The sequence below is a fragment of the Musca autumnalis genome, unplaced genomic scaffold (genome assembly GCF_047663935.1).
Source record: "Musca autumnalis isolate F117 unplaced genomic scaffold, ASM4766393v1 scaffold_2, whole genome shotgun sequence".
Classification (NCBI taxonomy): Eukaryota; Metazoa; Arthropoda; class Insecta; order Diptera; family Muscidae; genus Musca; species Musca autumnalis.
The window spans coordinates 154,876,882-154,891,466 of record NW_027411755.1 but is presented as its reverse complement, the minus strand read 5'-3'; the positions used below and the strand labels follow the sequence as shown (position 1 = coordinate 154,891,466).

At 34.4% G+C, this 14,585-nt stretch overlaps 1 long non-coding RNA gene across 1 annotated transcript; it reads right to left on the bottom strand.

The window, feature by feature from the left end:
* Window positions 1-13,519: 13,519 nt before the first annotated feature.
* LOC141393472 (uncharacterized) lies at window positions 13,520-14,095 on the bottom strand. The gene is made up of 3 exons (XR_012410108.1): window positions 13,955-14,095; window positions 13,737-13,890; window positions 13,520-13,675 (listed from the first exon to the last, which is right to left on the bottom strand). It is a non-coding gene; the product is annotated as an uncharacterized lncRNA (long non-coding RNA).
* Between the last annotated feature and the right edge of the window lie 490 nt (window positions 14,096-14,585).

The following is a 14,585-nucleotide window of genomic DNA, read 5'->3' as shown; positions in this document are numbered from 1 at the left end:
TGGCAATAACGTTTCTAAATTGATTAAATTTATGAATTGACGAAATGCTCCTCATATTCACTGTAACAATACTGATATAATTGTTATTACATTCAGTTAAAATTTTTTTATAAGAATCTAGATTTTGAAATAATTCATAGAAAATGGAATATTTGATTCAAAAACTAACAATAATTAAAGAAATAAAAAAAAAACGAAAATTTATGATTTGTCATATAACCCCCATCATCATCACTGCTGCCAATATCAACATTAATTTTTCTTTGTAGGCTACGCCTTGGCTTTTGGATTTGGGTAGTTGCACCCATCAATAACATATCGACATCATCTTCCGTTCGAATTAACTTGGCTCGTGAAGAATCTGACCTTTTGGCAAAAATACGACCATGATTTGTATACACTGAAATGTACCCTACTGCCTTCAAGGTTTTAGCATATGACAACAATTTTGAAGTCTCATTGCTTAATAAATCATTAATAAAAACCTTCTCCATGTTCTCCTTATTCTTTAGTGCTGACTTTGCCTTCATAAATTCATTCTTTGATTTCTTTTGCGAAAACTTTATAATTAGCTGTTTGTTTTCTTTAGACCTTCCACTGAAGAAAGCATCCTCTATATCTTCCTTCCCGACGGTAGCTCCCATAACCTTCGACAAATCAGTAGCCACATCAATAGCATTTTTATTATCATTATTTTTGATCCCAAAAACGATGCAGTCGTTTTTAACTTTGTTATCGTTAAGACGTTTTACAGAAGATTTCAAATATATAATCTCTTGTTTCAATGCATTATTTTCTTTCTTTATTACATCCAGCTGTTTCTTGTTTTCAATCATTATCTTCATCACATCTTCATTAGGGTTATGACTTTTTGACATTTTTTCTCAAAAAAGATTTCCTGTAGCAGGGATGAATGAACTTTTGCCTATTAATCACTATCGTTTATTCCATTGAAATATAAAAAAAGTTCACGCACAAATCGATTTTAAAAAAATAATTTTTTGAAAAAATATATGAAATGAAAAAAAATTTTTTTCCAAAAAATTATTTTTTGTTGCGCAAATGAATAAATATAAGCCTACTAATAACTATAATAAAGTTTATTTCATTCAAATATTAAAAAAGTCGCGAAAAAAGTCACTTTGAAAAAAATTTAATTTTTTGTTAAAAAATTATATTTTTGAATAAAAGCATTTACGACATTTTTACGATTCTCAGAATTGAAGAAAAATAGTGAGAAATAAATTTTATGTAATTTTAATTATATCATGTGGCTCTAAAGTTTATTTTCAATTATATATCTGTTTTCAGTGACTTCAAAAAATTGTCCATAATTTTGATAAATTCAAATTTTGAAATCATTTTGTGCGTGAGGTTTTTTCACCGAATCACATTATAATTAAGATTTTATGTAATCTTATGGCAAAACTCATCACGCTATGATACAGGGATATGAGGTTGTAAAAAAGTCATAACCCTAATCTTCATACTTGGTAGATAGAAACGAAGTTGAGTTTTTTATCTCAACCAGCTGATCAAGCTGGTTTAGTTTGTCTTTAATAAACATCAGCTCATCTTTTATGGACGTACTGTCATCTCTCTTGCACAAATGACATATATACTGCTCGTCCTCATTCTCAACCAGGCGGTCAAATTCTCTTTCGTCTATTTTCGTACATCGGACATGCATTGTTTTCTCGCATTTATCGCTTGATATATTGTCTTCCACATCTTCGTTTATCACCAACTTGCACTGCCAACAAACAATTTTTTTATTTATGTTTGTGCGTTTGCGGCTCTTTCCCGACATTATTTCAATAATCTCCAATTCTCTTTAGCACGTTCACTCAACAAAATAGTCTCTGAGTTTTAATAATCGTTGGATAATTAGATAAATGATTTATTTCTTAAACATCCACGGAGCACTCGTAAAACGCAGGTTTATGCAAACAGGGTTGCCAACTTTTTATAGCCTCAACCACCACTGTATTGAACAATAAGTGACAAATAGGATATGTATGCCACAACCTTCGAAATACCGAAAATCGGGAGGTACCGTTCTATGGGGGCTATATAAAGGTGTGGACTTATGCCGACAAATTTTAGGTGGATTGTATTATACCCCCAACAAAGACTAAATACCAAATTTGCGCAATTTGGGTGGAATATGAAGGCAACAACCTTCAAAACACCGAAAATGGGGAGATACCGTTTTATGCGGGCTATATAAAGACGTGGACCTATACTGACAAATTTCATGTGGAAAGCTTTATACCCCCGAAATACAAAACTTCAGTCATTTCGGTACGATATTGTGGCTAAAACCTTCAAAATACCGAAAATCGGGAGGAACCGTTCTATGGGGCTATATGAACACGTGGACCCATGTCGGTCCATATCGAGTGGAAAGTTTTATACCCCCTAGGAAGTCTAAATACCAAATTTCAGTCATTTCGGTGGGATAATGAGGCTAAAATCTTCAAAATACCGAAAATCGGGAGGCACCGTTCTATGGGGGCTTTATCAAAACGTGGACCGGTATAACCCATTTTCAATACCAACCACCCTAGGGGCAATAGAAACTTATATACCATATTATAAAGCTATATCTTCAAAAGTGCGAGCGACTTAGAATTTTATAACTTTATTGGATTGTAGAACCCGCTAATCTGATTTATTTGATATTTTTGTCGTGAATGTAGTCTACATTGCTTCACAAAAATCTGCATCCAAATCCGAAAATTTTGAGCGAACATTTTCCTAAAGATCATATTTTTCTGCCCTAATTTTTACAGTTGTCATTCGATTTCCTCGTACTTGATTGCAAATTTTAGATTTTTACGTTCCGGATCTAATAAACCATCCACAATAACGTGAGATACGAGAAATTCCAAAGTAGGAAAATCACCTAGCATTGGTTTTAAAAGTATCGCGTATTTTGTCGCGTATTCTGAGGGTCGTTTCCACTGCAATGAAAAAACTAGTACAGAATCTTAATTTTTGCGGAGAAGAGATTTAAAAACCCAACTTGTAAAATAGCTACATAAATTTTATCACAAACATTTTATGTACTTTGCGCAAATTAGCGATGTTTTACAGGTTTTTTAATGCTAAGATGCATATAAATTAAAGCGGTTTATTTGAGATTTTGATGTGCGTCCGTCTGTCCGTCCATTACAAATTGTAATCAAACTACAGGCCGCAATTATGGACGAATCTTTACGAAATTTTGTATGGAGGTCGAGTTCAGACCAGAATAGAAAAAAATATTTAGTGATCATCGTCAAATATTTAGGGGGTGAAATGGGCCAAAAACAAAATTTTATCCGATTTTTTGACTGCTCTGTTGGTCACAATAACAGTCTGATCAGCGCGAAATTCTGAGTAAAGTCTGAGTTTATGAAGCAGAAGCTTGCAAATGTATATGTTGGTCGAAAAATATTTAGCAGGTTAAATAGACGGAAACATATGTGTGAAAATAGGTAAAATTTTTAGTACAATTTTAGTATATTTATAACTGGTAAATATGTTCCACCCGCATAAGTTATATTTAGAAAAGGAACTCTTAATCTTTACTTTGATGCCAATTATGTTGATGTACGTGGTCAGATAACAGAGATAAAGCCTAGTGTATACAGGGACCATAAAACACGCAGTGTCGCCAGGAGTCATTTCACTTTTTTCTTTTTTAAAATTTGATAGTTTTTAGCCTAAACGTACTCAGGACAGTTTGACATACGACCATGTGTTGGGTTGTTTAGATTGGCTTGATTGTGACACCTACAAAACAAGATTTTTTAACGTTTTTGCGGCATCTTCAAGCGATTGCTGGTATTTTACGGGTTCGTACGCCTAGTTCCATGATTCGTCACCTGTATCAATCTTATAAATGTCTTCGGACGCACCGCGATCGTAATTTTTCGAAATTTCTTGCACCGATCAACACGGAATCCAATGAGGAAAACCCCACTTTTGGCTGAAGGTGTATATGCAATATAAATGCCCAAGAATGTCTCTATCTCACGGTGTTTGACATGGTGATCTTGGATTATCCGTTCACGCAGGGCTAAATTTTTTTCTGGCACAAAGGCCGTTTTTAGACGATCCTCACGACCTTCGTTTTTTAGCGAGTGTCCGCCACGGTTGAATTCCTTGAACCAGTTTTTCATAGTCCTATAGGATGTTCCTTTATCGACATACAAAGATTTAGTTTGGTCGATTATCCACGTCAAAAGTTTTGAAAAATGATTGGACGAAGAAGTTCACAACTAAATTCCGTTTTTTTGCAAAGTGATTTATTCAAGTCACTCTAAACAACCCAACACATGGTCATATAGCAAGCTGACCTGACTGTACGCTTAGGCTAAAAACTGTCGAACATTTCAAAAAATGTCAAATGACACCTGGCGACACTGCAAGTTGCCTAGGCCAGAAAGTTTTCGAGTGACCCTCGTACAAATTTTAATGTTTTTAAGAAACATGTTTGTGTATGTAACAAAAACTGTTCGTCTGTAGATTATTATATATGGAAAATAACACCCTACGTTTCCAGAAATAAAGGTGTATGTATGTGCTATATCTCTGATATGTTTTGATTTGTGTATGATGTATCTATGTACCCCGGACCCCAAAATATTTCACCCAGTTCCGTAAAAACTTCTGTTCAGGATTTGTGGTGTAGAATAAAACATAGTCGGCCCCATCCGACTATAGCCTTCTCTTAATCTTTACTTTACTTCTCTTACTTGTTTTGAATTATATTTGGTTTTTTATAAAAGTTTACCGCAACCAACAACAACTTGTGTTCAGGAGTTGTGGTGTTGGGTATAACACAGTCGGCCCCGTTTGACTATAACCTTCTCTTACTTGTTTTGAATTATATTTGGTTTTTTATAAAAATTTACCGCAACCCACAATCGATTTACGTACATTTTTAGCATGGTTCTATTCTGGTGAATCATGTCAAAAGGCTAAAATATGCATATATTTTGATAAAGCGAATAAAAAGTACCGTTATAACGGTGCCGTGACATAACTCCCAACGGACATAACTCCCAAAACGATTTTGGGAGTTATGTCCGCCTTGGTTTGCGGACATAACTCCCAAAATTTTTGGGAGCTATGTCCGATCATACCTAGAGGACATAACTCCCAATGGGAGTTATGTCCGTTTTTCAAGTTTAAATAAATATGCATATTCATATATTGTTTTACAACAATTTTTTATTTCAAATCTATGAAAATGAAAAAAGAAATTAATTTTATTATATACTTTCATATATATGCTTAATTTTATAATACAATTTATAATTTGTTTCAACATTTGTCTTCAAACTTATTTTAAATGAAAAATTCCTCAGCAGACCCTACAATTTGCCTGCAGAATGGGCACAATGTAAGCGTATCGCTTTCTAAGCATTTTTTATTTATTTCGTCAAAACATTTTCTGCATAATTTTCCATGCCTGCATGGTTTCAAAATAGTATTTTTTTTATTAGTGTAGCAAAGCTCGCACAGCAAGCCGTCGGGAGTTTTTTCAGGCGATTCGTACTCTGAATCAGATGAGTCTGAATCCACTCGTATATCTAAATGTTCGATTTCGGGTAAAATATAATTTCGTTTATTTGTCATGTTTTGAAGAAATACTTTTAATGTTATTTCTCCTAAGTCGTACTTGTTAATTAATTCGCTGATTATACTGCCCCTATCCTTATACCGCTTTTTTGGCCTTTCAAAAACGTCGTATACGCCATCAAGGGTTTGAGACAACTCAGTGTACTGTCGAAATTCGTCTTGTTTAAGAATTTTAAGGAAGTCCCAAAAGCTACCATGTTTTGGAATAAGCGTAGATAAATAGCTATTATAGCCTTCCAGTGCGCTTGTGGTTCGTACACATTCTTTGTATAGTGATAAAGATTTTGGGGTTTCCTATTGAAATAAATGTTATTAAAATAAATTATTAAAATTTTAAATCATTTGTATACTTTTTTAATCCACTGAGACTCGTAATAGGTGAATAATGGTTCAAATAAATTATCCTCTTCTCTGTTGAAAATAGGATTTGTGTATGCCTCCATTTGGCATATCTTGAAGCCTTCTACGATGGCTTCTGGGCGTAAAAGAGGTAGCACAATCAGTTTGTGGAAAAGTCGTTTGGCATCTGGACATTTTTTTAAAATTGGGGCTAACGTTTTTAATTGCGTTGCCTTTCGACGTACAGCCTGACAAAAATGGAACCAGCAACCTTTTAGCTTAGTATTAGGAAATACAGCGCATATGGCATTTCTCATGGCCTTTTCAAAATCCGTTGTAAATGTTTTCGGTTGTAGGTGAAATATATTAGAATCTATGAACCGTAGGATATGCTCATATGATTTTTGTTTTTTGTTAGCCATCAATATGAAGGCAAATGGAAAGACCTAAATAAAAATTAAATATTGTTAGTTTAAGTATAATGTGTAATGAAGGTAAAAAAATCGCGCGATTTTCTTAAAAAAAAAATTCATAATAAAAAAGTAACAATATTGGTGTCGAAATATGCAGAATGTTGTTGTGTAAAGAAAAGCGCCGCAGTCTAAAATTTTTTTGGAAAAAAATCGCGCGATTTTTTTTCCAAAAATATTTTCATGATTTAAAATCGCGCGATTTTTTTGCAAAAAATTTTTCATAATAAAAAAAAGTAAAAATGTTGGTGTCGAAATATGCAGAATGATTTTGTAGAGGGAAAAGCGCCGCAGGCGAAAATTTTTTTGGAAAAAAATCGCGCGATTTTTTTTTCCAAAAATATTTTCATGATTTAAGAAAAAAATATTGCCAAAGCATGAAGTAATTATTCTTAAAAAGGAAAAGCGCCAAAGGGGAAATTTTTTACTTGCTATTCAAAGATTTATATAAAACACAAATTATACTTACGTGTCTATCTTGAGAAACATAAATAATGAGTAATTGATTATATCCACAGCATGGAACGACGGAAAAAGTTGCATCCATCATGTAGTGACGATCGTTGGGCTCAATATGTTTTTCAATCAATTTGGTTAATGATGGTGACAGGAACAACGTATAGGAAATATCTTCTTCTAATACCGTAGTCTGGTAAAACTTTTCCGTGTTGCTGCTCTCACACATGCCAAATTCTAACATAAATGTTTCGTTTTTGAATAGTTTTATGAAATCTTGCGGATTTTGTGGAGACTTCGGCATTGTTTCACACTTAAGCCTTGGTAGATGACGTTGCATTTTATTAAAAGTTACCAATTGAGCTGAATCTTTATTGTTTTGGCACTCTGAATTAAACACCGTTCGAACCCTGTTTGCCTGAAGAGTTGGCTTTGAAACTTCATTTCTAATTTTTCGTTTTAGATCCAACTCCTCCTTTACCTGCTCCTGGGTTCCATGATTATTGTGGCCATTATCTTCTTTGCGCCGCATACAAATATTTTTTTCTACAATCACCTGCACTGATGCCTTGCAATTTTTCTGGTAACAAACGTATCTTTTAATATTTTCTTTAGTGGTTTTATTAAAGTATTGACTTTTTCGAACAAAAAGTTGTTTTTCTTTGGTTAAATACAATAGAACACATCCCTTTCGGGCACCTTCAATATACACGAAATCTAATGAACTTGACATCTTTTCACTTTAAGCACTAAATCACTAATGACGATTTTTTACAACTCAGCTTCAATTGTAATTTCTTCTTTAAAATTTATAACGGTTCTTTGCCAGAACAAGAGGTAATAATTGTAAATTTCGAAATTAAGAATAAAAATATTTTTGGGAGTTATGTCCGCAATGCAAGGCGGACATAACTCCCAAAATACCAATTGGGAGTTATGTCCGCCATGCATTGCAGACATAACTCCCAAAAATCGTTGGGAGTTATGTCCGCTTTTTTTTGGGCGTTATGTCCGCTTCACTTTGCGGTCATAACTCCCAAAATCGTTTTGGGAGTTATGTCCGGGCACCCGTTATAACGCATATGTGAAACATTTTAGTTATCAAAAATTTCGGCTACAATAAATAAATCTTCGTTGACGGTACTAAACTCCACTCCACTTGAAATTTGTCCTGTAGCACCCATAGTTAAATAACGCCCGATTTCGGTATTTTGATGGTTGTGGCCTCAATATTCCACCGAAATGGCTGAAATTTTGTATTTTGTTCCACCCCTTCATATAGCCTCTATAGAACGTTGCCTCCCGATTTTCGGTATTTTGAAGGTTATGGCCTCTATATCCCACCGAAAGGGCTTAAATTTGGTTTTTAGCCATCGTTGGGGTATAAAGCTTTCACCACGAAAATTTTACGTATAGGTCCACGTCTTCATACAGCCCCCATAGAACGGAATACACCTGAAATGTATCGGTATATGTCCACGCCTTTATTTATTAGCCACCATACCTCCCGATGTTCGCTATTTTGAAGTTGTTAGCCTTATTATCACACCGAGATGACTGAAATTTGGTATTTAGACTTTCCACCTGCAATTTGTGGGTATAGCCCCCATAGAACGGTACCCCTCCCATATTAACCACATCGATCAACCGTAATTACTGAAATTTGGTATTTAGTCTTCGCTAAAAACATTCTTCCTCTATATGGTCCAGTCAAAATAGACATTGAAATAGGAAAAATTTCCACAAAGCTGAATTTTGGTGGAGAGCTAAAAGTCCCCATCAATCCCCTGTGTGCAAAGTTATTCGGGGTCAAAGGTCAACATTTAGGGTTTTTTATGGTTTCTGGTGTTTTCTTGACTAGAAAAACAGAATATTGTAGCTAGAAAAAATCTCTACAAGTTTAGTCATTATAATTTTTTTCCTAGAAGGAACCATTTATGAAATATAGCGGTTCTAATAAACACATCATTTATATAAATCCCGTTGACCTCATACAAAATACTATTGAAACTTTGAGGCCCCAGAGGTAAGTGTTAATAAATTCCAATTGTGTTCAACGTTTGGTAATCTTAGAATCCAACAAAACTAATATTTTTATATTGGTGCCCACTAAAAAATCCGACATCGATTTTCCTCTTTGAGATAAAACCAGCCTAGTTTTCATGTATGTATGTCAACTGATGTATGTATGGCCGGAAGACTAAGATATGTCGCAGTCATATAAAATAAATTCCGTGGAAAACTAGTACCCAGAGTTAGTGGTGTAGGGTATCACATGGTCGGCCCCGTCCGACTATAGGCCTCTCTTACTTGTTTATTTATAAATTTGTATTTATTTATAAAAATATTAAATCCCATCGTAATTATTTATTGTACATTACTAAGGAATTTATGAATGTGGTGGGAATACCAAAGCTATAAAGTCATCAAACCGATATAAAGTTTCTTTCTGTTAACATTTGGGTTTCAATTATGTGTAAAAAAGTTATTAAAATAGAACATTGTGTGTGTGACACTTAAGAGGATATAAATAAAAGTTCGAATTTTTTAGAATGGTCACTTGATTTTTTTAGTGCTCCCATATATATACTTTCATTTTTTAATAGTTCGTGTTTTCTTATACACAGGTCATAAAATAGACATATTTATGGTTATAAATATTGGATTAGTGATTTATTGTTAAATTGAATACCATTTTAAATAGGCAATAAAACTCCCAATTCATTAACAAATAAGAGAAATATTATTGTGCATTTCGGAGAATTTCAGCTCTGCAAGATTTTGGAATAGTTGGTAAAAAATTGCTATAGGAATCATATTTAGCATTTTTGCTGAAGGAGAAGACGAAATAAAAAACCTCTATGAGAATTAACTAGTAAGAACGGCGTTACGCTCAGCCGGGCCGAAATTTTTATACCCTCCGCCATGAGTTGTATTGAAGAAAAATGGAGCAATTAGTTTCCTTTCGTTTATCCCCAGGAGAATTGGAATATGCTAACTGGTGTATATCATTATACCCTACACAACTATGTGGGAAGGGTATTATAAGCTTGTTTTGGTAAAAATTCATGTAACACCTCGAAATATTCGTCGGAGACCCCAATGTGGTATACCAATCTTCATATCTCTGCGAGATAAAGCGATTTTGAGATGTGTGTCCGTCCGTGTGTCCGTCTGTCCATTATAAATTGTAATCAAACTCCAGGCCGCAATTATGGACCGATCGTCACGAAATTTAGTACGGAGGTCCATTTCACATCAGAATAGATCGCTATTTTAATTGGTGATGGTCGTGAAATGTTTAGCGGGTAAAATGGACCAAAAACATAATTTTTATCCGATTTTGTAGCTGCTCTGTAGGTCGCAATAATTGTCCGATCGCCCTGAAATTTTAAATAAAGTAAGAGTATATGACAAAGAACAAGCATGCAATTACAGATGGCGATCAGATAATATTTAGAGGGCTAAAAGGACCACAACTTTTGTGTGAAAATTGTGAACATTTTTAATATACAGCTTATATTTTTTTCCTGGAAGAGATATTCCGGGCAAGTAAGCTATACTTGGAAGAGGAACGCTTGACCTTTCTATTGATTTCAATTGTGTTGGTGTACATGATACGATAACAGAGTTACAGCCTAATATACCCAGTTATTTGTTTATAGTGTTATCATAAACACGCTAGAGTTCGCAATTATAGCTAAATAATCACGAAATTTTGCACGAGTTAAAAGTTTAGGTAAAAGAAAATGCTTACAATTTTGAATGATGATCTGATATTATTTAGCGGGTGAAATTGACCATTACTTTTGTATGAAAAATACAAAAAAATATTTTTGCTCTATATTTTATTTCGTGTAGGGCGTATGCTGGCAAAGTAGACTACATATGGAAATATAACTACTGATCTTCCCCCTGATGCAAATTGCAATTACTTGTGTGCTAGATAACGGGCCTACTGTTTAATATATAATGTGTTTTGTGTAGAGAATCACATTTTCCTCCCATGCTACAAATTGTCTCTATCATGACAGAAGTCCAGTTTTGCATTATTGCAAATTTCGTGAAGCCATTGCGAAGTAATTGTCCAATTGGATTTTTATACCCTACACCACTATGTGGGGAGGGTATTATAAGTTGGTTTTGCCCAAAAAGTTTGTAACGCATCGAAATAATGGTCGTAGACCCATACTTATATATACCAAAATGAATATCTCGACGAGCTGAGTCGATCTGGCTATGTGTGTCCGTCCGTCAGTCCGTCCGTCTGTCCATCTAAACCTTGTAATCACGCTACAGGTCGCAATTTTGATCCGATCGTCACGAAATTTTGGGTGTTGATGAGGGTCCCGGAGGGGAAGAAGCCTATTGATTTTGGTGATGGTCGGATAATATTCAGGGGTCGGAATCGGCAAAAAACTTATGTGGATAAAAAGACAACGTTTTTTTCCAAAGCGAATACCTCAGCTTCTGTATGGGGTATACCAAAAGCAAGACCTGACAATAAAAGAAGAAAATATCACCTTTCTAATGATGTAAAGTAAGTTCTCGTAGGTGATCAAACAACGAAGATATTACAATAGTCGCAAATAAAACCCAAATTTTCATTTCATAATGACGAATATCAAATTTTGGTTGGGAACTTTTCAAAAGCAAAGCCTGACTGTGAAAGTTGAAGATCCCATCTTTACAATGATGCAAACTAGGTCGGCGTAGGTGACAAATAACGGAGATTTGCATTAGTCGGTAATACATCTCATTTTTCCATTTTTTTTGAAAATCACGCTACAGGTCGCAATTTTGATCGGATCGTCACGAAATTTTGGGTGTTGATGAGGGTCCCGGAGGGGAAGAAGCCTATTGATTTTGGTGATGGTCGGATAATATTTAGGTGTCGTAATGTTCAAAAAACTTATTTGGATCAAAATACAACGGTTTTTTCCAAAGCGAATATCTCAGCTTCTATATGGGATATACCAACAGCAAGACCTGACGATGAAAGCAGAAAATATCACCTTTCTAATGATGTAAAGTAATTTCTCGTAGGTGGTCAAACAACGAAGATATTACAATAGTCGCAAATAAAACCCAAATTTTCATTCTTGCGATTTTAATTATAATGACGAATACCACAGCTTTGTTTGGGGACTTTCCAAAAGCAAAGCCTGACTATAAAAGTAGAAGATCCCATCTTTACAATGATGCAACCAAGTCGGCGTAGGTGACCAACTAACGGAGATATCGCAATAGTCGGTAATACATCCCATTTTTATATTTTGTTTGGAAATCACGCTAAAGGTCGCAATTTTGATCCGATCGTCGCGAAATTTTGGGCGTTGATGGGGGTCCCAGAGGGGAAGAAGCCTACTGATGTTGGTGATGGTCGGATAATAATTAGGGGTCGGAATGAGCAAAAAAGTTATTTGGGGAAAAAGTCTACATTTTAATCCAAAGCAAATATCTTAGCGTCTATAAGGGGTATATACAAGGAAAAACTTGGCAATGAAAGTAGAAAATATTACCTTTGAAACGATGTAACATAGGTTGTCGCAGGTGGTCACACAACAATGATATAGCAATAGTCGCTAATAGAACCCAACTTTTCATTTTTGCGATTTTAACAATAATGACGGATATCACACCTTTGGTTGGGGACCTTCCCAGCAAAAAGTTTGCCTCCAAAGAGGCAGTTAAATGATATGTACAAGTGATTTGGAAGTGCATCAAATTATGCATTTTCACTCATGATTTTTACAAGGGAGTGACCCCGGAAAGAGGCACTCCATTGCACCGCATTTTAACTGACCCTTTGGCATTGCATTTTAACTAAACCTTTGGCACTGCATTTTAACTGACCCTTTGGCATTGCATTTTAACTGACCCTTTGGCATTGCATTTTAACTGACCCTTTGGCATTGCATTTTAACTAAGCCTTTGGCACTGCATTTTAACTGACCCTTTGGCACTGCATTTTAACTGACCCTTTGGCATTGCATTTTAACTGACCCTTTGGCATTGCATTTTAACTGACCCTTTGGCATTGCATTTTAACTGACCCTTTCGCACTGCATTTGAACTGAACCTTTGGCACTGCATTTTAACTGACACTTTGGCATTGCATTTTAACTGAACCTTTGGCACTGCATTTTAACTGACCCTTTGGCACTGCATTTTAACTGACCCTTTGGCACTGCCTTTTAACTGACCCTTTGGCATTGCCTTTTAACTGACCCTTTGGCATTGCATTTTACCTAACGATTTTGGGTGAAATTTCCACTAATTCTTTAGAATGTTTTCATTTTTTCTTTGGAAAATATACAAAGGTAATATTAATTTATTCGAATTTATTAATTATTAATTTAATGGAATTCATGAAATAGTAATTAACTATATAAATATGTCGAACGTTTTATCTATAAAAACAGAAATACATAATATGTATAAAAACAGAGTCATCATCTATGATGATTTAATTATGAACTAACAGCCTTGTGTTAGGAGATCAAAGTGTATATAAGAAATAGTTTTAAATGTCATCATTTACTCTTAATAAATTTATTTTGAACTTATTAAGCGTAAGTACTGACTTTCAAAAAAATCGTCGGACTCATCAACAGAAGCGCCTAAATGATCGTTTTCGGCTTCGTTTCCAGATACTTTTTCCGATGTTTTGTTCTTGCATTTATCTTTACTGTATTTATTTTTAGCACGCCTAAGTCCAATTCTCAAGTGTTCTTTGAACGATTTATCAGAACTCCCATTGACATATGAACCTGCTGTAATTTGAAAAAAAAAACATTTGTGAACAAAATAATTTTAAGCATAAAAAGTTCTTACCAAAGAAAATACGCATAATCTTTGTAAAATTCAATATACGCATTTTGTTGTGAGTACCGTCAACGTTAAATTTTACGAGAACTTCTGGTACCACTAAGTCTGTTATGGACCTTTTAAGACCCCTGTTTCCACAAACAGCTCTTACAGACGCAATCTGAAATAAGAAAATATTGTATTAAATATAATATTGGAGGACATACATTTTAATACAAACGTACGTATTCTTTTTCATTTCCTTCGTCAATGGCTTTTTCGAGCGATGTAAATTGTTCAATTGTTTTAATGGGAACACACTAGAAAACGTAGGCGACGCATTTTTTAAATTATTTTTTATAGCGGTTGTGTTTTCTGCCAAAACATCCAAAACGACTGACGTCTGGGCTTTTACATCTGCAATAAGTGTAAAAAAGAAATTTGTAATATATTCGTATTATAATATGTATGCTCCAGAACTACAAGAATCACTAATTTATATCTATATCATAAAGAAAAAATTGTTATCGTAGTAAGAAATTGTAGATTCTTGTAGGTTGTGGAATATATTGTATTAACAGTAAACAAGGGCACATAGGTCTCAAATCAGACAACCAAATTTGGTTTTTATCTTAGTGGCTACATAACTAATTGCATGTGCGTGTATGCGTACCGAAAACTACGGCCTGTTGTACAGCCGTATTACTCAAATACACAAGGTCCATATATCCATTAAAAACAAATACGAAAAACAATTCATACGAGTATAAAATGGAATATATATGAGTGCTAATTGTTTAAATGGTTTTATTTTTTGTTTTCAAATAATGAAATTTTAAAAAATGTGAATTGTCCAAGTTGAAAAGTTTTAATTTT